Genomic DNA, 25,214 nt, shown 5'->3' on the forward strand with positions numbered 1-25,214 from the left:
AAGCATGTTGGATTCGAGAAATTTTGTAGTAACCTTTGATTACATCCGCAAACACACTATTTTAAAATAAGGTCATCTTCACAGAGGGCCTCAAACACGTCTTTTGTGGGTGGGAAAGAACATTTAATTTATAACCAGCCCTACCCACAGACAGTGGTGGAACAGACTTCTACCCCATGGGTATGCTTGGCCCCTTCTTTGCAAGACTTACACAACCAAATCTTAGACCTTAACACACAAGAGTATGGGATAAATTGTTAAGGTTGCAAGCATGGGTTTAGTAGGGATGGACCAGCAGCAGGGCCATTTCTGAGCCGAGTGGATCACTTGAAATATGGATCTCATCTTGCAGGCTTCATACAAGAGGTCCTTGCTGTGAGGAATGTCGGAAAGTAAAAGGAGAGAAGGCACAGAGATCCAAGAAAAGCTGAAAGCACCCCGAAGGTGGTAAACTTTCTCCAAGGGGAAAAGCATCTACACCCATTTGGCCTGTGAGACAGGAGCAGGTTCCACCATTCTGGACATGTCCTTCCGTGGTGTTGGTTTTTCTCTAGGATGACTCACTGGTCTGAGCACGTTCTTCCCACATCAGGAATGGGAGGCACGAAGAAGTCTGTGGTCCAGTGCTCTCTAGAGTCATTGGCTATAGTGACCGAAGTATTCGGGGGTCGACAGTAGAGTTAGGGCCTAAAATTATTCAAGCTCTGAAAATGGGATAATAAGGTACCTTTCCTCCTCCTGGTATGAGCTCATTTGATTGTAAAGATCTTAATAAATTCAGGCTGATTAACTCCAACCTTGTGGGGGAAGGTTATTCAGTGTTGTGGAATTAATTTTAAACAGAAGCCAAAAGGAAAAAAAAAAAACAGTCGAGTGAGAAGGAAGAAAACCTTCAGTGTGGAATAAAAGAGAGGGAGCTGCGTGTACAGGAAACCAGAGCAGGGAAGCGCCGCTGGTGGATGGGGCTTAGCTGGCTTCTGAAACCACATCATGGCCTTCTCAAACCTGGTGGAGCACAGACAATGTCTCCAAGCCTGGGTCTCACTGGGCTTATGCACAGTGGAGTAGAGCACTGAAAGTCTGCAAGAGATCCTGGCTCCTCTACCCTTTTCCTGCCAAGACCCCATCTGTCCTCCCCTGAGCTCTGGTGCTGCCTTACCCTGAGGGGCTTCAGTTCCTGTCACCAGAGCTCAGGTGCCAGGCAAACTTGGCTTTACATCCTGCTCCTCCGCTTGACAGTTGTTTGAATGTGTGTCCTAATGAGGGTAACGATTCTCACTGGATGAGATGTTTGTGCAGTGCTTACTTAGCCTGGTCCAGGGAGAAGGTGTGCGCTTCCTCTTCGTGGTCTCGAGGCTTGGGTCTGAGTGTTGGCTTGCTGGGGCTCACCCTGTGGCTGCTTAGACTCCACCTGAGATGCACCATTGGGTCTTCCCATGTCAGCCCCCTCTTTGGTCACTCATTTGAGTCCCCAACCTTGACCTGGACCCATAGGCCAGCTTGAGCAGTGTTTTATTACTTTGTAGTTCGCATCTGCAGCCACCTAGCTGGTGGCAGTTTCATTGGGTGTATCTTAAGGTGTGGTGGTGGATTTGAGATTTCAATTTAAAGACATGCAAAGTGTGCTAGCTGGAGTTCCTGAAGTGTGCTGTGCTATGTGGCTTTTGTCTTGTGCTTCTCTCTTTCTCTCTCTGTCTGGTCTTGTGAAGGCAGGCCAGCTTCTTCTGCCATTATGGAACTTCCCCTGGATCTGTAAGCTTTAATAAATATCCCTTCCTCTATAACTGCACCTGGTCTGGAAGTTTATCTCAGTGAACCTGAAGCTGTCTGCTACAGAAGCTGGTACTGAGAGTGGGCTGAGCTGTACATGACCATTGGATGTTGGTCTTTTGGAACCTTTGTTTTGGAGGAATGGTCATGGGCTTGGTGCTTGCAACTGAAGATGCCATCTGGAGTGGTAAGCCAAGTTTAATGGGCTATTCTAATGAGAGTTTGAGAATGCTAAGTGCAGACAGTATTGAACTTCTAAGCTTGGCTTATGAGCTTTCTAAGGGGGAAGGAAAGACTACAGAGGACTTTGTTGGAACTGGGCTACTGACATAAGGGCTGGCTGCGTTCTGCTGCCCAGACCCAGACAGTTTAATCATGGTTGGTTAAATTTCTTATGGACTGATGTGCTTGGCTAAAGATACTGGACTGAGAGATTTAAGATTTTTAATCTGGAAAACCTCAAACAAGTTAAAATTACAGACACTGAGACTGGTCTTAGGTTACTGAACCTGCTATGTCAAACACATTAGCAATCTTAAGGAAGATGGTCCAACTACTTTACATTAAAACAATGGAGATATGCTTAAGGAAGGGCTATCATAAAAATGCAAACATTTTAAAAAAGAGTTGACTGGAGAAGGAAACTGCTTTTCAAGGCTATTGTTTATTTCATCCCTGCATTATGGCTGTGTCCGGCACACCTGGTGTTGGTTTCAGAAGCATGGTTGTGAATTGCACATGGTTGCAGGAGCCGCTGCTGAGATGTGGTAGGGCCTGATGCACTGATAGGCTGAAAGAGCCTTTGGAAGATGGACCGTGGTTTGCATGGAGACCTGAAGACATTTTGGATATACCAGGACTATGCAAGGGCTACCATGGAATACACTGTTGGCCTAGGATGGAAGTGTTCTCTGGCTACTTTGCCCAGCTGAAGGGGCAGACTTGGAAAATCTGGAGACTGGCAGTCTCTGGTTATATTGAACTTGAACTACAGAATTTGATGGTGGTCGAATTTCCATTGTTTTAGTCTCTTCTTGCTACGCATTATACCAGTTGAAAATGTTTACTCTGTGCCTTTATATGTTGGAAGTATTTAACTTGTTTGATTTTACAGGGCTTAGTATCTTAAAATCGGTCAAGACTGTGGGGACCTTTGAAATTGAACTGACTACATTTTAAAATGTATGTTTGTTATAAATGTACTAGGGGCCAGGGGTAGCATGTGGCAGTTTGAATAGATGGCCCCCAATATATTCAGTGTTTTATTATTTTGTAGTTTGCATCTGTAGCCACCTTGATGGAGTCAGTTTCACTGGGTGGATCAGATCTTAAGGTATGGTGGTGGGTTTAAGATTTCAATCTAAAGATATGCAAAGTGTGCTAGCTGGAGTTTCTGAAGTGTGCTGTGCTATGTGGCTTTTGTCTTGTGCTTCTCTCTTTCTCTCTCTGCCTGGTCCTGTGAAGGCAGGCCAGCTTCTTCCATTCTGGAACTTTCCCTGGATCTGTAAGCTTCAGTAAATATCCCTTCCTCCATAACTGTACCTGGTCTGGAAGTTCATCTCAGTGAAACTGAAGCTGTCTGCTACAAGAAGTCTGAAAGAGATGGATTTGTGGTGCTGCAAACATGGGATGCAAGGCTGGGTACAGGGAGACCAATGGACCCATCAGAAACCAAATAGTTTCTGCATGGGCCAGGCACTGTGCTCTGCTTCATAGGCATTATACCTTAATCTCAGAGTAGCCTTCAAACCCCTTCTTTTAAAAGTGGGGTGGAGGGAATCAGGGTTTACTGGCTTGTAAAAGCTAATAAATTATACCTACACCCAGGCCCTTTATGCATTCTAACCAGTTTGAGAAAATAAAATAAGCATTGTATTTTTTTAAATAAGTATGATTTTTTTTCTTTTTTTTAAAATTTATTTGAGAGCAATAGACATAGAAAGACAGATAGAGGGAGAGAGAGAGAATGGGCGCGCCAGGGCTTCCAGCCTCTGCAAACGAACTCCAGACGCGTGCGCCCCCTTGTGCATCTGGCTAACGTGGGACCTGGGGAACCGAGCCTCGAACCGGGGTCCTTAGGCTTCACAGGCAAGTGCTTAACCACTAAGCCATCTCTCCAGCCCGATTTTTTAAAAAGTCTCTTTTCAAGTACACAACTTCAGGGCTCAGTGGTGAGACAGACTAGAGGGGAGGAGGATGGCTCTGACCAGAGGCAGAAAGAGAACTTTCTACCACTACCCCTTGCCTAAGCAGTTTCTGGGCAGAGATGGGCCTCCCTGTTTGGTGTGTGGAGAGACTAAGGTAGTGCAGAGTTCTGTCCTAGGAGCTCACCTCATGGGGGTAGAGGCAGTCTAGGATTACAGGGTGTGGGGTTTAACTAGAGTGGGGGCAGAGCAGGGCCACTAGGTTCATCTCACAGTTCCACCTCAGTAGAGAATAAACATGACAAGTGTATTATTCTCCAGCCACTCTCCCTCCCTGCTAAATCACACAGCCCTGGCTCGTTGCTAAGCCCAGTAGGTTTATCCTCAGCACAGTCTGAACTCATCAAGCATCTGAAAGCCTCCAGAGCCATCCTACCTGGCTTTCCCTTACATACCTCCCCAGCACTCTTGCTTTAGGTGAACTAACTTCCAGCTTCTGCACATGCCAGAAGCTGCTCTCTCTTGGTCCCCCCCCCCCAACATTTGCACATGTGGTCTTCTTTGTCAGAAATGCTTTCTCCTCTGTTCCCCCCCACTAGGCTAACTATTACCCATCTCTTACATGCTTCCTTCCTGGGAGACCTTGACCCCACAAGATCAGTGTGGACTTTGAAAAATCACCATGGGTCAGCATTGCTGTAATGGGTTGCTTTGACCTATTGGTGATCATGGAATGAATTTACTGTTTTGCAATCAGTATGTTCTTAAAATAGGAAATTAGGATGGAAAATATCAGAATAAGTTTCACTCGATGCAGGTAAATATTGTTCGGTGAAGCTGTTGAAATTGTGTGTGTGTGTGTGCACCTGCGTGTGCACAAGTGCACATGGGCATATTCCCACACACACCCATGCCCCTGGGTTGGGTATAAAATGTGTTTCTTTCTGTGAATAAAGATCCGAAACATCGAAAGCCACAGCTGCCAGCGTCTCTGCTGCCCAGTCAGGCTAAGAATTGTTGCTTTTGTTTCGCAGATTATAGAGCCATGGACTTGTGGACTAAGTCACTGGATAGGACAGGAAGGAGGCAGCTGCTCTCATTCTCCTCTTGGGAGTTGCCATAGTGTATGCGGCTATGCCCACATTCTGTCTGAGGCTACACTGTCCTGGTTCTCAGCACACACCCCACCTCTTATACACTCAGCTTGTAGGAGTGTTTAGATGGAAAGAAGACTGTCAGATGTATGCCTGTTGACAGTGGGCATCCTTACTCACATTGCAGGACCCTCCATAAGCGAGGTTGACTCTCAGGTTGTGGGGACAGAAACAGCATTCAGCTGCCAGATCTCGTTGTACCCCAACCAGAAACTCTTGTGGGATCTTTTCTTGGCAGGTAGCATGGATGTGTGTCCCCATCACAGCCTGTGGCTAAAAGGAAGTGTTGGGGAGCCAACCTGATGTATACTTTGCTTCAGCTCCAGGTCCACAGGCTCCCCGAGAACAGCACTTAGTCGACTTCCATATAAACAAGGACATTCATCTTTGTCAGCCCTAATGAACCACATTTGTCAGACAGAAACCAGAGAGCAGCTGTGTTGGAGGGAGACAGATCACTTAATCCAAGGCTCCTGATGTGGCCGCCCTTGGCACAGTAGAGCTCATGGCATTTAAACATGGAAGAGCCTGGAGGACCCACGTGGGATGAGCTGGCTGCCCTCAGCCTTTCCTGCCCTGAGGGAGCCTGCAAGCTGGCGAATCTAGGGTGTGCATTGGCTGGTGTTTCTCTTCCTGATGCTGCACCTGGTTCTGGGCTATGTTATCCTGCAGATGCCTGGGCAGGAAGAGAGAGATGGGGGTGGCAGCCTCTGGTCCCAGCATGACGCAGGCCCACGTTGAGAAAATGACTGTTCAGAGTCCTCCCTTCCAGTCCCATCAACTTGCTTTCTTTGAAGAACATGCAGGAAAGATTCTTGAATGCAAGGAGCAGAAACTCACCTCAAATGAGCTTGGGAAAAGGCAGACAGAGTGACTCATTGACTGTGAGGCTGAGCAGCTGTGCTGCAAGCATAACAAGGATGCAGCTGGGCCTCCTGATCAAGTGCATCTGAGAACTTGGACAAGACACGGATACCTCTGTCTTGTCTCCCACTTCTCCCTGCAGACCGGCTTCCTCCATCTGCAGGGACTTTCACACTGACAGCTCTCAAGTTTCCCCTCTCAGTATTTCCACCTTGGGAAAGGGCTAGAAAAGATTTATATGGAGGAAAGGGAAGGGAGATCTCTGGAAGGGGAGGTCTTGCTATTTCTGATCAATTGCCTAGAGAGACATTTATGGTATGAGATGTGGTCATCTAAGGCAGCTGGTATAGAGACCATGTGGCTGGCAGTTTTGGGAAAAGATGGGAGTCCTTGGCAGACAGGATTAAAACATGCCCACTTTGGGTCTTTCTTTTTTCCTCACTTCCCCTCACCCCCAAATCCATACCAAGTTCAGCATCTCTTCCTTCTCTATAGGAAGTTCTCTATAGGCCCTGAAAGAGCAGGCCACTCATTCCCATGAAGACACTCAGAGGATAAGAGGAAGGTGAGAGGATGGTGGGATTTTAGGATGCCATTTTTGTGCTCATCTGATGTTTAGCACTGTATGTGAAATTCAAGTGACAAATGTTTTGCTTGTCAGGTGGCTTTATACTTTGTGGATTTTGACAAAGAAATATCACTGTAGCCATGATCCTCATGGAGTTTGCATACTCAATAAGTGGTTCCTACTATCTACCAGCCCTGTGTTCTCATCTATATCCCACATAATAATAAAGATCACTGTACATTTTTTATTTTAAAGATATTTTTATTCAATTATTTTTTCTTAGCAACTTCCATGGTTATAAACAATATCCCATGGTAATTCCCTCCCCCCATTTTCCTCTTTGAAACTCCATTCTCTATTATATACCTTCCTCCTCTCAATCAGTCTCTCTTTTATTTTGATGTCATGATCTTTTCCTCCTATTATGATGGTCCTATGTAGGTAGTGTCAGGCACTGTGAGGTCATGGATATCCAGGACATTTTTGTATGGGAGGAGCACGTCATAAGGAGTGCTACCACCTCTTCTGCAATGGACCCTGAGCCTTGGAAGGTGTGATAGAGATATTGCCATGCAAAGCACTCCTGTCATTTCTTCACAGCACCATGATGCCTTCTGAGTCATCCCAAGGTCACTGCCATCTGAAAAGAGAAGTTTCTCTATCAAAAGTGAGAGTAGCACTGATATATAGGTATGAACATTAAGATAAGTGCTTATTGGGTCCCTGTACTGTTTTGAATGATGGTATACCAGTAAAGATGTCAAAAGCATTTCATACTCATTCTCTCATTAGCTTAAAGACTTAAAAAAATTTTGTTGTTCATTTTTATTTATTTATTGAGTGTGACAGAGAGAGAGATAGAGAGAGAGAATGGGCGCACCAGGGCTTCCAGCCACTGCAAATGAACTCCAGATGCGTGTGCCCCCTTGTGCATCTGGCTAATGTGGGTCCTGCCCCCCAAATGCATTTTAACTGAGGTCAAAAAAGTCTTTAAGGGCTGGAGAGATGGCTTAGCGGTTGAGCGCTTGCCTGTGAAGCCTAAGGACCCCAGTGCGAGGCTCAATTTGCCAGGACCCACGTTAGCCAGATGCACAAGGGGGCACACACATCTGGAGTTCATTTGCAGTGGCTGGAAGCCCTGGCATGCCCATTCTCTCTCTTTCTCTCTGCCTCTTTCTCTCTCTCTCTGTAACTCTCAAATAAATAAAAATAAACAAACAAAATTTTTAAAAAATGCATTTGGGTAAGACCCTATTGTTAAAGATTTCACGTGTTTGAACTGCAGGTCACTGAGAAATCAAGCTGGAGCTGAATTAGAAGTCTCATAAATGCTGGTTAGATGCCAGGATTCTGGAAAAACTGATGTAGCCTGTTGGGGGAGAAAAGTCATCAAAGGTGTTGACCAGAAATGTACTTTGAAAGCTTTATGACTGGTCACCCAAGCCAGGTGTACCAACTGGTGCAATGGTGGCATGTCTTTTATGGAGGAAAACAGTGGCTCTCTGATTGGATTTGAGGCCCACTCCATGAGTTAATGCATTCCTGGTACTGAAAAACTAATCAAAACCCTGTAGTTTGGAAGGACAAAAGCCCTAGGGGGGAAGCTACTATTGTTATATAGCTAAATGGCTATTTTATGCCCACTGAACTGCCCTCTCAATATTTGTGTTTGTGCCCATATATTAATGCTACTCTTACTTTTGGTTAAAGAAGCTTCTTTTATCAGATGGCAGTGATCACTGGTCTGATACAAAGCTCACCAAAGTTCTGAGAAGTGACAGAGGAGTGTTCAACACCAAAACATCTCTATCACACCCTCCAAGGCTCAGGGACCATTGCCAAAGAGGTGGTGGGAAGAATGTAAGAGCCAAAGGAAGGGGAGGGCTGCTTACAACACAGTCTTCCAGACACAAAGTGGCCCTAATATTCATGACCTAACAGTGGCTGACACTACCTACAAAAGACCTGAATAAGATGAGAATAAAAAATGATGACATCATAATAGAAGACAGACTAGTTGAAGAGAAGAAGGGATTCAATGGAAGGGGGATATGGGAGGGGGAAAGAGAGCAGATTATGATCACTGTATATTGCTTATATTTATGAAAGTGGTCAATAAAAGTTTTTAATATGATTAAAAAGTGCTTATTGGGCTGGAGGATGGCTCAGTGTTAAGGCACTTGTCTGCAAAGCCTAGTAACCTGGGTTCATTTCCCCAGAATCCACATAAAGCCAGATTCACAGATGTGAATGCATCTGAAGTTTGTTTGCAGTGGCAGGAGGCCCTGGCATGCCCGTTCCCCCCTTCTTTGTCTCTCTTCTATCTCTCTGCTTGCAAATAAGTAAATAAAATATTCTTAAAAATCATTTTTCCAACAAAAATATTTTATATCCTAATGCAGTATAAAACATACTTATAAAATTAAAATGTTTCAATAAAACTGAACCCACTTTTACTGGATGTGATATTCCTTAATGTTGTTTTATTATTATGTTCCTTCCTTTCCCATTCCAATTTTCATGTCACTAGTTTTTTAAAGCTCACAGATGAGACTGAACCTACAGTTTGAAAACATACACAACCTCATTTATTCTTCCCACATTATTATCCTCTCTGTGCAGCGGGCTGAAGCCAGGTTCTGATCTGCTCTCTTACATGTGATCCTACTTAGCCTTCTACTGCCCTATTGTGTATAGGACAAAACAATGACTAAGACTGGGTAGTAATCAAATTCCAAGTAACATGAACACTGAGTCCCAGGCCATCAGATGAGACCTTCTGTTGCTGGTGCTGTTGGAGAAGGTTGTGGAACCTTTAGGAGGTTACTGAGGGTGGGCCTTGAGGTATTAAAGCAGGGTTCATGTGTGATATGTGCTCTCTCTTCTTCCTGCTGATGCAATGATGTGATACTGTCATCCTAGGTTTCCTATTCCTGCTGCGCTGTCTCCACCATGAGAACACTGCCCTCTGACCCTATGAACTGACTTAAAGCATTTTTCTTCCATAAGCTGCTTCTGGTGATGGATTTTATCCCAGCAACAAGGATGTACCTGATACAATTGACATGAGAGACACAAAAAAGTAAGTTGGGCCCTTGAATCTCTCTCATTTCCCTTCTTTGCCTCATGATCTCTCTGTGCACACTCCTGCCACTATGATGGCATCACCACAAGACCCCAACTAGAGCCAGAAAAATACTGCTTCCATGCTCTTGAACATCTAGATCTGTGAGCTAAACATAACCTTTTTCTTTAAAGAGTGCCCAGATGTGGGAATTTTGTTATAGTAACACAAAATGAACTGGTAAAATCCAGGCATGGTGGCATATACCTATAGTCCAAGCTACTTGGCATACTGAGGAAGGAGGATTACTTGAGCTTACAAGTTCAGGACCAGCCTTGGTAACATAGCAAAATCCTATCTTAAATACAGACACAGACAATCAAAACAACCCAGGCTACTGCACCCACTATGTGCATTCTGCTGAGGATGTGTTAACCAGTCCCTACCATCTTCCTTCCCCTACTCCATGGCGCAGGCTTCATGAGTTTAGACACTGACTATCTATTCCATGCATAGGAAAATGCACTTAGAGAGGTCTTTTGAGTCTTCCTTATTCCCATCTCATCCAAGCTAATCTGCCCTAGTCACTGGCTTCCTTGCCTTTCATTGGAAACATGTCAGAAAAAGATGGAGGCTTCCAACTCAGAGGGCAAATGTGCCAGACATGGAAATGGGCATAAATAATAGAAAAGTACTTCCTTACATTTCTACTTAGGTCTCAGGGAACCTGGATAGCAATGGAGAGAGGAGGAAAAACATCTCTGAACTCAAAAAGCTTTCTTCTTGGAAGGAGACTTTGTAGCACCTAGGCTCAGAACCAAGAAAGAAGGCAAGGAGAAGCCCTGAGCTTGCCCCTTCCCAGGAGACTGTGTAGAGGCCATGGTGGGTGGCACAGGGAGAGGGTAGGGCAGGGTGTACTATGGGAACTGTTTGTTAATATTTACCCAAATTAATAAGATGTTGAGCAACAGCTTCTGCATAAAAGTCACAGTTAAAATTAGTAAGTAGTTCATTCTGTTCTAACAATATGGAATAATTAATTTCCACACTTGGTTTTCCCCCACTATAAACAGTAATTAAAGAGAAATATTATATAGCTGCACCTGTTTTTCACTTTCAGCTTTCCACAGTGAGTAAACCCAATCTTTTATGGATGAGAAGAGACACATGCTGGAAACCTGTAGAAAGAACAGAGAAACCCCTCCAGCCTTCCCCTGAGACGTGTAAGAAATCTCAAGTTATCAGACCATATGGAGGTTGTGCTGTGAGCGGGCTGTGCCCACAGTGGGGTGAGGCCTAATTTCCCTCCAACTTTCAGCTCCTCTCAAGGCTGTTGGGGAAGTAAGGCTGTTCTGCCAGGAATAAGATGACCCATATGAATGGGTTACCATGAAAACAGACTAATTTCTGTACCTTACACTTGCCCCTCTGATTCTGCCTGAATTCTCTGCCTCTAAGTGAAGAATTTGGGGAAAGCCTGTGGGAAGTCAGAGGGAGTTCCCCTTCAGAGGCTCGCAGAGTCCCTTAGCAGATGTCAGCCATCTCTAGCCTCATGGTCAAGGTGATGTGGGAGCCAGAAGAGAACTAGAGCTAATGTTTGTGCAGTGTATGCTTTACAGCTCTCAGGGTCACTATGCAAAGTTATTCTCCTCTCCAACCAAATCCCAACAGGGGTCCACAGCTGCTGCTTGGAAAGTCCAGTGTCTGTCTGCCATTGGTCTCTGACAGCTAGCTCCCTGAAACTCAGGCACCTTGGGCAAACAGACACTTTGATGAGGAGTGCCCTGCCCTGTTCCTGGCTCTGCCTTCTCTCTAATTTACAAACCCTGCCTGTGGGCCTGCTCAGTCCTTGAGCTCCAGTGAGACGTCTTCAGAAACAAAGCCATCATTGGAGGCACTGGGTTCTGATTAAGGGCTTGAAGTACATTCCATAGACATAGAAAAAGGTCTTGTTTCTTCAGCCCCAAATAATACAGCCAGGGCTGTGAGGTAAATAAACATCTCACTTTCTCACCATGCCTGGCTGTGCAGCTCCAGCCAATCCCAGGTCAGGACACGGATTTGTTCACTATATAATTCCCTGCACTGTGGCACAGAAGTGATGCCCCGTAAGGATTTGGAACATTAATATCTGGGGTTTTATGCAATTCATTAGGAGACAGGTTGAAGCTAAGACAGAGATGTTTATTCATGATTGAGAGCCAGGCAGAGCCTTTCTTCTGACCTAAAGTATTTTCAAATGTCCTCTCTTCTACTCTTGCCTCAGCCTCCTGGAAGTGTGGGAGGAGAAGAGGAGACAGAAAGAGCTAAGTTTCAGGAGTACCCAGAATTAGTACTGTTAGAAATCTTTTCCTTTTTCTTTTTTTTCCTCAATTTATATTAACATTTTCCATGATTATAAAAAAATATCCCATAGTAAAACCCTCCCTCCCCAACTAGTTTCCCCTTTGAAATTCCATTCTCCATCATATCCCCTCCCCATCTCAATCATTCTACTTACATATAAACAATACCAACCTATTAAGTACCCTCATCCCTTCCTTTCTCTTCCCTTTATATCTCCTTTCTAACTTACTGGCCTCTGCTACTGAGTTCTTTTCTTCTCATGCAGAAGCCCAATCATCTGCAGCTAGGATCCACATATGAGGGAGAACATGTGGTGCTTGGCTTTCAGGGCCTGGGTTACCTCACTTAGTAGAATCCTTTCCAGATCCATCCATTTTTCTGCAAATTTCATAACTTCATTTTTCTTTACCGCTGAGTAGAACTCCATTGTATAAATGTGCCATATCTCCATTATCCATTCATCAGTTGAGGGACATCTAGGCTGGTTCCATTTCCCAGCTATTATAAATTGAGCAGCAATAAACATGGTTGAGCACGTACTTCTAAGGAAATGAGATGAGTCCTTTGGATATATGCCTAGGAGTGCTATAGCTGGGTCATATGGTAGATGAATCTTTAGCTGTTTTAGGAACCTCCACACTGATTTCCACAATGGCTAGACCAAATTACATTCTCACGAACAGTGTAGAAGGGTTCCTCTTTTTCCACATTCCCTCCAACATTTATGATCATTTGTTTTAATGCTGGTAGTCAATCTGACAGGAGATGGAATCTCAATGTAGTTTTAATCTGCATTTCCCTGATGACTAGTGATGTAGAACATATTTTTAGATGCTTATATGCCCTTCCTATTTCTTGCTTTGAGAATGCTCTTTTTAGCTCCATAGCCCATTTTTTGATTAGCTTGTTTGATTCCTTATTAGTTAACTTTTTAAGTTCTTTGTATGTCCTAGATATTAATCCTCTATCAGATATATAGCTGGTGAAGATTTGTTTCCATTCTGTAGGTTGCCTCTTTGCTTTATTCACAGTGTCCTTTGCAGTGAAAAATCTTTGTAATTTCATGTGGTCCCAGTGATTAATCTGTGGTTTTATTGCCTGAGCAATTGGGGTTGTATTCAGAAAGTCTTTGCCAAGACCAATATGTTGAAGGGTTTCCCCTAATTATTCCTCTAGCAGTTTTAGAGTTTCCAGACTGATGCTAAGGTCTTTAATCCATTTGGCTTTAACTCTTTGCATGGAGAGTTAGAAGGATCTATTTTCATCCTTCTACAGACACATATCCAGTTTTCCCAACACCATTTGCTAAAGAGGCTGTCTTTTCTCCAATGAGTATTTTTGGCATTTTTATCGAATATCAGGTGGTTATAGCTACCTGGACTTACATCTGGGTCCTCTATTCTGTTCCACTGATCTACATGTCTGCTTTTGTGCCAGTACCATGCTGTTTTTGTTACTATGGCTCTGTAGTATAGGTTAAAATCAGGTATGGTGATACCACCAGCCTTATTTTTGTTGCTCAGTATTATTTTAGATATTTGAGGTATTTTGTGATTCCAAATGATTTTTGGATTTTTTTTTATATTTCCATGAAGAATGCCTGTGGAATTTTGATTGGGATTGCATTAAATGTGTAGATTGCTTTTGGTAAGATTGCCATTTTCACAATATTGATTCTTCCAATCCAGGAACAAGGGATGTTTTTCCACTTCCTAGTGTCTTCTGCAATTTCTCACTTGAGTGTTTTAAAGTTCTCATTGTAGTGATTCTTTCCTTGGTTAGGTTTATTCCAAGGTACTTTATTTTTTTTTTTTATGTAATTGTGAATGGGTGTGATTCTCTGATTTCATTCTCTGTGTGTTTGTTGTTAGCATATATGAAGGCTACTGATTTCTGTGTATTTATTTTGTATCCTGCTACATGGCTGTAGGTGTTTATCAGCTCTAGCAGTTTGCTAGTAGAGTCTTTAGGGACTTTTATACATAGAATCATGTCATCTGCAAATAATGATAACTTGATATCTTTCTTTCCAATTTTATCCCTTTTATGTGTGTCTTTTGCCTTATTGCTATGGCTAAGACTTCCAATACTATATTAAATAAAAGTGGGGACAGTGGACACCCTTGTCTTGTTCCTGATTTTAGTAAAAAAGTTTCCCGTTTTTCCCCATTTAGTGATATGTTGGCTGTAGGTTTGTCATAAATAGCCTTTATTATGTTGAGATATGTTCCTTCTATTCCCAGCCGCTGTAGGAATTTTATCATGAAGGGATGTTGGATTTTGTCAAATGCTTTTCTGTATGTAATGAGATGATCATGTGAATTTTGTCCTTCAGTCTATTTATATAATGTATTGCATTTGTGTATGTTGAACCATCCCTGAATCTCTGGAATAAAGCCTACTTTGTTGGGATGAATGATCTTTCTGATATATTCTTGTATTCTGTTTGCCAATATTTTGTGCCGAATTTTTGTATCTATGTTCATGAGGGAGATTGGTCTGTAATTTTCTTTTTTTTGTTCTGTCTTTGCCTGGTTTTGGTATCAGGCTGATGCTTGCTTCGTAGAAGGAGTTTGGTAGGATTCCTTCTTTTTCTATGTTATGGAAAAGATTAAGAAGCGATGGTGTTAGCTCTTCCTTGAATGTCTGTTAAAATTCAGCAGTGAACCCATCTGGTCCTGTGCTTTTGTTAGTTATAGGTCTATTTAAGTGATAAATCTCATCTTGATTTAATTTAGGTAGGTCATATAAATCAAGGAACTCATCCATTTCTTTCAGATTTTCATACTTTGTGGAGTATATGCTTTTATAGTATGTCCCTATGATTTTTTGAATTTCCCTGGCATCTGTTGTGGTGTTACCTTGTTCATCTCTAATTTTATTAATTTGTGTCTCTTCTCTCTTTCTTTTGGTCAGATTTGCTAAGGGTTTATCATCTTGTTTATCCTTCCAAAGAACCAACTCTTTGTTTCATTAATTCTTTGGATTTGTTTTGTTTCTATTTCATTAATTTCTGCCCTAATCTTTATTATTTCTTCCTGTCTACTGATTTTTGGTTTGCCTTGTTCTTCTTTTTCCAAGGCTTTAAGGTGAAGCATTAGGTCGTTTACTTGTGACCTTTCTAATTTCTTAATATAGGCACTTAAAGCTATAAATTTACTTTTTAGAACTGCCTTCATTGTGTCCCAGAGATTTTGGTATGTTGTGTTCTCATAATCGTTTGACTCTATAATTTTTTTGATTTCCTTCTTGATGTCTTCATTGACTCATTCATCATTTAGTAATGTATTGTTTAGTTTCCATGATTTTGTGTATGCACTATAGCCTTTCTTGTTATTGATTTGTAGTTTGATTCCATTGTGGTCATATAGAATGCAAGGAATTATTTCAATTTTCCTGTATTTGTTAAGATTTGCTTTGTGTCCTAACATATGGTCTATTTTAGAGAATATTCCATGTGCTGCTGAAAAGAATATATATTCTGTAGCATTTGGATGAACTGTCCTGTATGTATCTGTAAGGTCCATTCCTTCTATGACCTCACTTAGTCCAGATGCCTCTCTGTTTATTTTTTAGTGGGATGACCTGTCAATTGATGAGAGTGGGCTGTTAAAGTCACCTACCACCACTGTTTGGTCTTATCTGTGACCTTAGTTCTAATAGTGTTTGTTTTGAATTTGGGTGCCCCCATGTTAGGTGCATATATGTTTAGGATTGTAATGTCCTCCTGTTGGAGTGTGCCCTTAATCAATATAAAGTGACCTTCCTTATCTTTCTTGACTAACATTGGACTGAAGTCTACCTTGTCAGATATTAGGATAGCAACCCCTGCTTGTTTTCAAGGCCCATTTGCTTGAAACACCGTTTTCCAACCTTTCATCCTAAAATAATGTCCATCCTTTGTAGAAAGTTGAGTTTCTTGGAGACAACAAATTTTAGGATCCTTCTTTTTAACCCAGTCTTCAAACCCATGTCTTGTGGTTGGGGTATTGAGGCCGTTGATATTAAGTGATATTATTGAAAGTTGTGTATTTATGTTTGCCAATTTTTTTGTGGTTCCGGTTCTAACTTTGCTGTCTTGTGTTAATTAGTATTTGAGTATTGCTTGTTTTATCCAGGTTTCTTATCTGTGTGCTTTTCCTTCTCTTCAGCATGGAGGATTCTTTCAAGTATTTTCTGTAGAGCTGGTTTTGTCTTCAAATATTCCTTTAGCCTGCTTTTGTCATGGAATGTCCTTATTTCTCTGTCTATTTGATTGGATAGCTTTGCAGGATAAAGTAACCTTGGTTGACAGTTGTTATCTTTCAGAATTTGGAACACATCACTCCAAGCATTTCTGGCTTTTAAAGTTTATGTTGAGTAATCTGTAATCCTGATGGGCTTGCCTTTGTATATAACTTGATTTTTCTCTCTAACTGCTTTCAATATTTTTTCTTTGGATTGTGGGTTTGGTAGTTTGATTATAATATGGCGAGGAGAGGTTCTTTCCAGGTTTTGTCTGGCTGGGGTTCTAAAGGCTTCCTGTATCTGCATTGACACCTCTTTCCTAATTTGGTAGAAGTTTTATTCTATGATTTTGTTGAGGACGCCTACTATGCTTGACACCTCTTTCCTAATTTGGTAGAAGTTTTATTCTATGATTTTGTTGAGGACGCCTACTATGCCTTTGGAGTGAAATTCTTCTTCTTCTACTATGTCCTGAACTCTTATGTTTGATCTTTTCATAGTGTCCCGAATATCTTGTAATTCCCATCCATACTTTTCTATTAGTTTGTTTTGCTCTTTGTTGGACTGTATTAGATTTGCCACCTGGTCTTCTAGCTTAGATATTCTGTCCTCTCCTTCATCCATTCTACTGGTGAGATTTTCTACAGAATTTTTTATTTCTTTAACTGTGTTCCTCATTGCTAGTAATTCTTACTGGTTTTTCTTTATTATTTCTATTTCCTTATTTATGTCTTGTATTGCCTTCTTTATTTCATTAAATTTGTGTCCTGTGTCTTCTTTGATTCCTTTGATTTCCTCTTTGATTCCTTTGATTTGTTCTTTGACTTCTTTGAACATATTTATAATCATTCTTTTCAAATCTTTCTCAGGCATGTCCTCCAACTTGTTCTCACTGGAGGTCATCTCTGATGTATTAATACTTTTTGGTGGTTTTATATTGTCTTGATTTTTGGTGTTTCTTGTGTTATAATGTATATATTTCTGCATCTTGGATTAAGTTAATGCTTGTATTTTCTAGTTAGCTGGGTATTCTTAGCTGTGTCAATGGATCTGATATTATATATCTTCAGTGTATGAGATTACAATGTTAGGTGTGGCTCTTAACACTCTCAGAGTATCTAGATAATTGTTCCTAGGGGTTGAGTTTGCCTGGTATGGGAGTATTCAAGTAGGCTGAGTGGAACAAAATACAGGTAGATTCTAAAATTTAACTAAAAACTATACACATTCAATAAAAAACAGCACCAAATATTTATGTAAGAGTAGGTTTATAACAATCATATCCTCTATCAACAAAGCGGTTAAGGTTTCTGGTCTGTTGAGGGTTCCAAGTCAGCTTGTGACCAAGTGAGACCCTTCCCTGGTGCAATCCCAGTTACCTTTTTGGATGATTTTGGTCTCAGTCGAGTAGGCTGGCTGGGTCGCTAGACCAATATTCTGTTTTCTGGAGCTGGGCAAACCGAGCCTGGCACTGTGGCCCTGAAGATGGGCACCCCTGCTGCTGGAACTGTCACTGCTGCTGCTGAAGCTGCTGCTGCTGGATTTGCCACTCCTGCTGCTGAAGCTGCCGCTGCTGAGTCCGCTGCTGCTATAGCCACCACTGCTGGAGCTGCTGCTGCTGCTGCTAGAGCCACTGTTGTCAGTGCTGGAGCTGCTGCTGTTGCTGCTGGAGCCAGAGCCACAGCTTCCACCACCACTTCTGCTGCCGGAGCTGGGGCGCTGCTGCCAGAGCTGCTCAGCCTGCCTGTGTGGGCTCTGGATGCTCTGGGACTCTTCTACTTCTCTGTTGCCATTTTAATTTCTCATACACCTTACTTTTTAGTAAAAGTGTGTATTTTGCTGGGTTTTCTTTGGCTTTTTCTCCCCTAGGCTGCTTTGGTGTGGTTCCTCTGCCACCATCTTAACTGGAAGTCCAACCCAGGTCCATTTCCTTTTTCTTATGCCCTCCTCATCCCCTATATATGGTGCCTGACCCCTGGGATTTCTTTCTAAGACACCGTGTCAAGATTGGTTGCAGAAATGTCAAAGTGGTCCCTGCATGGTTTAATGCTCACAGAACTGGACAAGGGTTGGAGAGGAAAATCCCCAGTTCCCTAGAATCCTAGGTGGATCAGCAAAAGTGGGAGGCTCAGGAGCTCATGACATCAGTATCTACCCAGCTTCTGGCGAGGTATTCATGGCAGAAGCTCAGTAAGAGGAGGATGGCCATGAGTAAATGTGGAAAAGAAGCTCTGTGCACACAGGCACTGTGCTTGTTCTCAATAACTCATTCTGTAGTGTGTCCAGTCCCAAGAGAGAAAAGATTCAGAAAGATATTCCTTCCTTTTAAAGATTTCATCACCTTCTTAAAGGTCCCATCACCTCTCAACACTGTAACAAGTAATAGTATTGGCAGAGACAAACAACATGGGGTGCTACTCATCATCCTGATCTTCAAACCTTGTGAAAATGCTCAGTAACATGGAAACTAAGGACATCAGAATTCACTGACCTTAACATAGGAGACTGTCTTGGACTATCTAGATGGTCTTTACAGGTGGAAGAAGGAGTCAAAAGAGAGAAGCAGAACCATCACAACATAAAAGGCTCGACCTCAGGTCTGACTTTGAAGATGGAGGAGGATGCCACCAGCTGATGAGTAAAGAAGCTACAACGCTAAACAAATAAGCAAATCCTGGAAACAGATTCTCCCCTAGAAACTCCAAGGAATTCCTACTAGGAGTAGGAAGTTAGTTTATCCTTCTCATTCATCTTTCCTACTGTGGCTCCTGCTAAGTCAAATTTAACAACACAAAGATCTTTTGCTTTTGTCTCTGTTCATATCAGAGCATGTCCCCAATTTCCCTTCTCCTTATATAATAAAGAACCTAGGTCATGGGTTGGTATTTCCTTCTCCTGTGGTCCCAACACTTTATAACACATGCCTCCAAGGAACCAAGGGTTCTCTGGAAGCACATTTACAGAATCCACCTGTGCATGTTAAATGATTCAGCCTATGGGGTTTCACTTGCAATTTTTCCCCCTCAAATACCCAAGGCAAGCTGGCTTTCCCATTCCATCACCACCAGGAGTCAAGGCAGTAAGGGATATAGATCTCTAGATCTCATGGGTTGATGGGTGACACCAAGCACACAAAGGGAACAGTGGTGCTCACCAAAACCTTTCCTTCTCCAGTATTTTACACCCATCTTTCCAAACTTCACAGTAGATCCAGGAGCCACATATTCAATGCTTCAGATATGACCAGCCTTGGCAAGAAGAAATTGACTCCCTAGGTATGCTAACTTTTGAGAGTACATCATTGTTCCCTGAAACTGTGACCCAGGTAAGAGTCTGCATGTAAGGCTAGCTTCTAAGGCCACCCCAGTCTCCTCATTTTCTTCCCATTGAAGCCCATGGGTGACATAGGTCTTTGGGCTGGCTGTTGCAATTACTTAAAGTGCAGATGTTGCTTATTCTCAGGATAGGTTGTTCTAGTGCATTCTAAGGAGGCAGAGCGAGCTGGAAGAAGGCAAGCTGAGATGGGCGGATTCTGGGCCATAACTGGGTTTGACTAAACAGACACCTTAGGTAGCCACAGCAAGAAAAGAAACAAGTCATGTTCCAGAAATTACTGGACCAAAAATCAAGGAATCAAGTACTATTGTAAAATTCAGGGGAATCAGGAGACTTACAGAAAGACTAAGATGTGAGGGGAGAATGAAATATGAGTCCCAGGGGACAACTGAAAAAGCTAGAAGAGGCTGGACCCATATTAGACCTTTGCTTTGAGAACATGTCCTTCTTCCCTGTGTCTACCCTGCCTTTGGCCTGATGCTCTGCCCAGTGAGTGAGGTAGCTTGGTGCCACATCCAAGCATCTGCACAGAACTGACAAATGCATCTGTCCACTCGATGACTAGTTTTGACTGTAATTAATTTTTACTGGTTTGCTCAACTCTGATCACAGACTGAACCATTTGTATTTTTCCCAGCATTGTAAGCACTCAACAAGAGCATTTTAGAAAAATACAAACTTTAAAACATTCTAATCTTTTAATACAGTATTTGTCTTGGAAATATCATCTAAGGACATGTCCAACATGAAGACAAAGAAAGACCTTGCACAAATCTGTTGTTCATCACTGTTTAGCTCTATAGGAAAACCAAATAATTGAGACCTCCAATTTACAGTCCAGCATGTGAGTTGGCTCAGAAGCTGCCACTTATCCTAATGCCACATGAAAAGGTAGACAAACTGGAAAAAAATAAATAAGCAACTATTCTTAGATGCATAGGGACAGTGTGAGATCAGATTGCAAGGCAATCCACTGCTCCAAATGGGAGAGACTGGCAGCAGAATTCAGAGATCACAAACCCAGGAGAGATGAAACAGGACTTATTGTTGGAGTAGAAAGACTTCAGCTGTGATTGAACTACTGGAGGCTCAGTGTGAACATGAGAAAGATAAACCTTCAGTGGGGAGATTATCTTAGGTTAGTCCCCCACACGTTTATGGGTTCTGCCACCAGAGGTTGATTAAACAACAGAAATCCAAATTCCAAATAAGTCAGAGCATTTTATTATTCTTAACAAGGTCTGTCCTTAGGAGAAACAATCTAACATGAACCTAACCTTTTGGGTATTGTAAGCGTTTAACCATGGGAAAGGACATGCTCAATTCCACCTGGATTCAACCTTCCACATGGGGAAAAGAGACACCCAACTCCAGTCTCCTTTAGAAATTTTACTCCCCTAAGGTTGGGAGGGGAGATGGAGAAACACTGGAAAGCCAACAGTGCCAAGCAGGGGCTCACTGAAAGAAAAACCCAATTCTAGGACTAAATGCCTCTCTCTGATACCTTCTGCCATGTTAAAAATGCCTATTGCTAACAATTCTTTTCACAGAAAACATATTTGGCAATCAAGGGGAAAATGTGAGGCATATGAAAACGCAAAACAATAACTAAACAGTTTAAAGATATAAAGCAACCATCAGAAACAAACTCAGATATGGTAGGAATATTGGAATTAACAAATAAGAATTTTATATAACCATAATTAATATGTATGAAGTTTAATGAAAAAGTAGACAATATGCAAGAACAGATGGATAGTGTAAGCAAAAAAACTGGGGAGTTTCAAGAATGAACCTAAAAGAACTTCACACTGTAACACAAATTAAAAATATCTTGTGAGTGTGTGTGTGTGTGTGTGTGTGTGTGTGTGTGTGTGTGTGTGTATGCAGGTACATGCATACCACAGCATGGGTGTGGAAGTCAGAGGAAAACTTTGGGTGTTAGTTCTCATCTTGGAACTGGAAGGGATTGTCCTGTCTTCCTTTCCTTTCTAAATGTAGGTGTGCTATAATTACAGACATTCACATTACAGTATGTTATTTTTTTATGTGGGTTCTAGGGACTTGAACTCAGGGATTCATGCTTCCCCAGCAAGCACTTCATCATCTAGGCCATCTCCCCATCCCTGAAGAATACCCTGATGGTCTTAGTGGATATGACATCATTGAGAAAGAACCACTGAGTGTAAAAATATTTCAGTAGAAACTTCCAAAATTGAAAGATCAAAGAGAAACACTGAAAAAATGTAGAAAAAGTTATCCAGAAGTCTGATACAACTGTAAAAGATGCACGTAGGCTGGGAATACAAAGGAAGAAGATTAAAAAAACAAGAAGATATAGAAAAAACAGAAGATATACTTGAAATAATAATAGCCAAGAATTGTCTCCAAATTAGTATCAGACCTCCCACCCCCAAAAAACCTAAAGAAGCTAAAAGATAAAAAGATCTTACTGAAGAAAGCAATCATACCTGATTTCGCCTTTAAAACCATATGTGGAATAAGAGTGGAGAGAAATATTTAAAGAATTGAGAGGAAAAATACTAGCAATCTAGAATTCTATCTTGAAAACTTATCCTTCAAGGTGAAGGAGAAATAAAATATTTTCAAAACAAGAGAAAATGATAAATATAAGGAACTCCAATCTGCATAAAGAAAGAGCATTGGAGAAGGAATAATTAAAGAGAACAGAAAAATTATTATATTTTGTTTATAATTTATTTAACAGTTTAAAGTTTGCTTTAAATAATTGGATCAATGTGTGCCTATATGTATGTAAAACATACACAAACATGTATGTTTACATATAAAGAAAACATGTGATTGTAATAACAGAAATGGATAAGACAGATAAATTAGGATTATTTTATTACTTTAAGGCTCCAGTACTACCCATGAAGTGATACTCACTTATTTGAAAACAGAGTTGGGTTAGTTGCACATGCATATTGTATACTCTAGGCAAACCATCAATGTTTTGAAAAACAAGTGTAAGTGATATAGTAAGAGAAAAGGAAAAAGGAAATAATATAAAATGCTCAATTAAAACCATAAAAGGGTGGGGCTAGAGAGATGGCTTAGAGGTTAAGGTGCTTGTCTACAAAGCCTAAGGACCTATGTTTGACTCTCCAGGTCCCACGTAAGCTAGGCGTAGAAAGGTGAGGCAAGTGAAAGGTTGCATGCACCCACTAGGTGGTGCAAGTGACTGGAGTTCAATTACAGTGGCTGAGGCAGTGGAGTGCCAAGTCTCTCTCTCTCTCTGTCTCACTCTCTCTAAAAAATTAATTAAAAAAGAAGTCTACTTTGAATATAAAGGTTTATAATTAAAAATAAATGGATGGAAAAAGATATGTCATTCTAAAATTACTCAAAGGAAAGCAGAAATAGCTGTGTTAATTTCAGTAAGAGCTAATTTTAGCATAAAAGAGTTATCAGGGATAACGAAATCTTTATGGCCTGACTTGAGGGTAAAATGGCAGCATAGGAGCCATGTCAAACAAGCCCAGGGGAGGATTTAAGCAAAACTGCAGCAAAATATACTCTATTCTGAAAAGTGAAGGACTATAGGTTATTCTTAGACACAGGGGAGAAGCTGGAGAGACCAGGATCCACCAGAAAGGAGGAAAATGGCCAGAATCCCACTGGGGTACTTGTGGCCTGCTGATTGGTGTGCCTTGCCAGGCATGCCAAACTGTGGCAGCAGAGACCAAACAAGGGGATTTTATAACCTCATCAGCCTTCTTACAAAGTCAAGAAATATGAAGGATAGACAGCTGAGATCAACTAAGGAGCTACTAAAAGAGATACAGACAGGACTACATGAGCAACTCCAAGCTTCTGCACCCTCCCATCCACCAAAAATCAGAGCCACATACCTCTGGCATTCAGCCCCTGTGGCAGCATAACCAGCACAGTTGATCAGAACTCCAGCTCCACAGCAAAACATGGAGGATTGAGGTGGGCACTCAGCATTGGTGAGATAGGAAGTCACCCCAAAGGTAACAAGGCCAACTGCCCCAAACAACAACAACAACAACAACCAAACAGGTACATAGGCCCACCTTGGAAGAGCTCATTTCTCTTTTCATGTCAGGGAAGATTATGGGTTACATGCTCTTGGTTGACTTTACCATTTTCAAATAAGCTGTGCTTGAGGATTGACTACTGTTGCCTTTAATGTTTTCATATTTATAGGGCCTTTGTCTTTTGCCTCTTCCATTACTGGGGGCAGGGTCTGATTCAGATCCAGGCTGACTTGGAACCCAGTTAGAATGAAAATCTCTACCTCCAAGCTGACAAGATTAAGGGTGTAGAACAACGCACACCCTTAGGGATTTGGACTTTATAAGACTATCTGTTTGTTTTAATCTCCATAATTGCATATGCTGGGCTGGTTTTTATTGAATGTGTATATTGCTCAGTTGAAGCTTAGAATTTTCCAGTAAATTTTTCCACCCATTCCACTAGAAAACTTGCTTAGCAAGCAAACTCAACACATATGATTACTTCTGTAGCTGGATTTGGGTACGAGAGCTACACCTGGCACCCTAAACTCATATCCTAAAAGTATATGAAGGTTGATTGTCATCTAAGAACATTGCAGATAAGCAGAAAAGCCAAGCATCAAATCAATTCAGGATGCAAAAGTTGCTATATTATAATACATGAAACACAAAGAATCAAGCAAAACAATCCCACCCAAAATTATAAATCCATCAGAAATGATCAATAATGAGACTGTTTTAGATGAAATGCCTGACAAAGACTTAAAAAATTGATTGTATCTATACTCTAAGAAATCAGAGAAGAAATGAAGAGAATAAAAGAAGAAAACAAACTACTAAAAGGGGACACAGGAAACCAGCTTAATGAAATAAGGAAGTCATTACAAGACATGAGTAAGGAAATAGAAATACTGAAGAAAAACCATCCTGAAATTCTAGCTCTGAAGAATGCAGTCAGTCAAATAAAAAACTATCTAGAAAGTCTCACCAGTAGAATGGATGAAGGAGAGAACAGAATATATAAACTAGAAGACCAGATGGGAGACCTAATATAGACCAACAAAGAAAAAGACAAGCTAAAAGGAAGGTATGAAAGAGAATTTCAAGATATCCAGTACACCATGAAAAGTTCAACCATAAGAATTCACGATATAGTAGGGAAAGAAAATTTCAATCCAAAGGCTTGGTAGGCATTTTCAACAAAACCATAGCAGAAAAATTTACCCAAATTGGGAAATAAATGCCAGTGCAGATACAAGAAGCTTTTAGAACACCAAACAGCCAAAACCTGGAAGGAACCTCTCCTTGCTATGTTATAATTAAACTACTAAACACGCAAACTAACAAAAATATAAACAAAGCAGTTAGAGAGAAAAAGCAAGTCACTTACAAAGGCAAGCCCATCAGGATAATAACAGATTACTCAACACAAACTTTAAAAGCAAGAAGAGCTTGGAATGTATTCCAATTTCTTAACAATACCAACTGTCAACCAAAATTACTTTCTTCTTCAAAGCTACCTGTCAAAGACCATGACCTGACCGCCCTAGGACAAAAGAAGAACTAACAGCCTTCATATGGCCCCTCACTGCCCTGAGGACAAAAGAGAACTAGCAGCCCTCATGCAGCCCCTCCCCTGAGAACAAACAGCTGCTCTGGGAGACATCACAAGAGAGATTCCGAGAAGATGCTCCAGAAGATTATGACCAGGTGGCCCTACTTCCTCCTTCCTTGTAC

At 41.6% G+C, this 25,214-nt stretch overlaps 1 pseudogene; it reads left to right on the top strand.

Annotated features, from left to right (window-relative positions):
- Positions 1–382: 382 nt before the first annotated feature.
- LOC101607469 overlaps positions 383–25,214 on the top strand; it is a 116,628-nt pseudogene continuing 91,796 nt past the window's right edge.

The sequence above is a fragment of the Jaculus jaculus genome, chromosome 9 (assembly GCF_020740685.1).
Source record: "Jaculus jaculus isolate mJacJac1 chromosome 9, mJacJac1.mat.Y.cur, whole genome shotgun sequence".
In the NCBI taxonomy this organism is placed as follows: Eukaryota; Metazoa; Chordata; class Mammalia; order Rodentia; family Dipodidae; genus Jaculus; species Jaculus jaculus.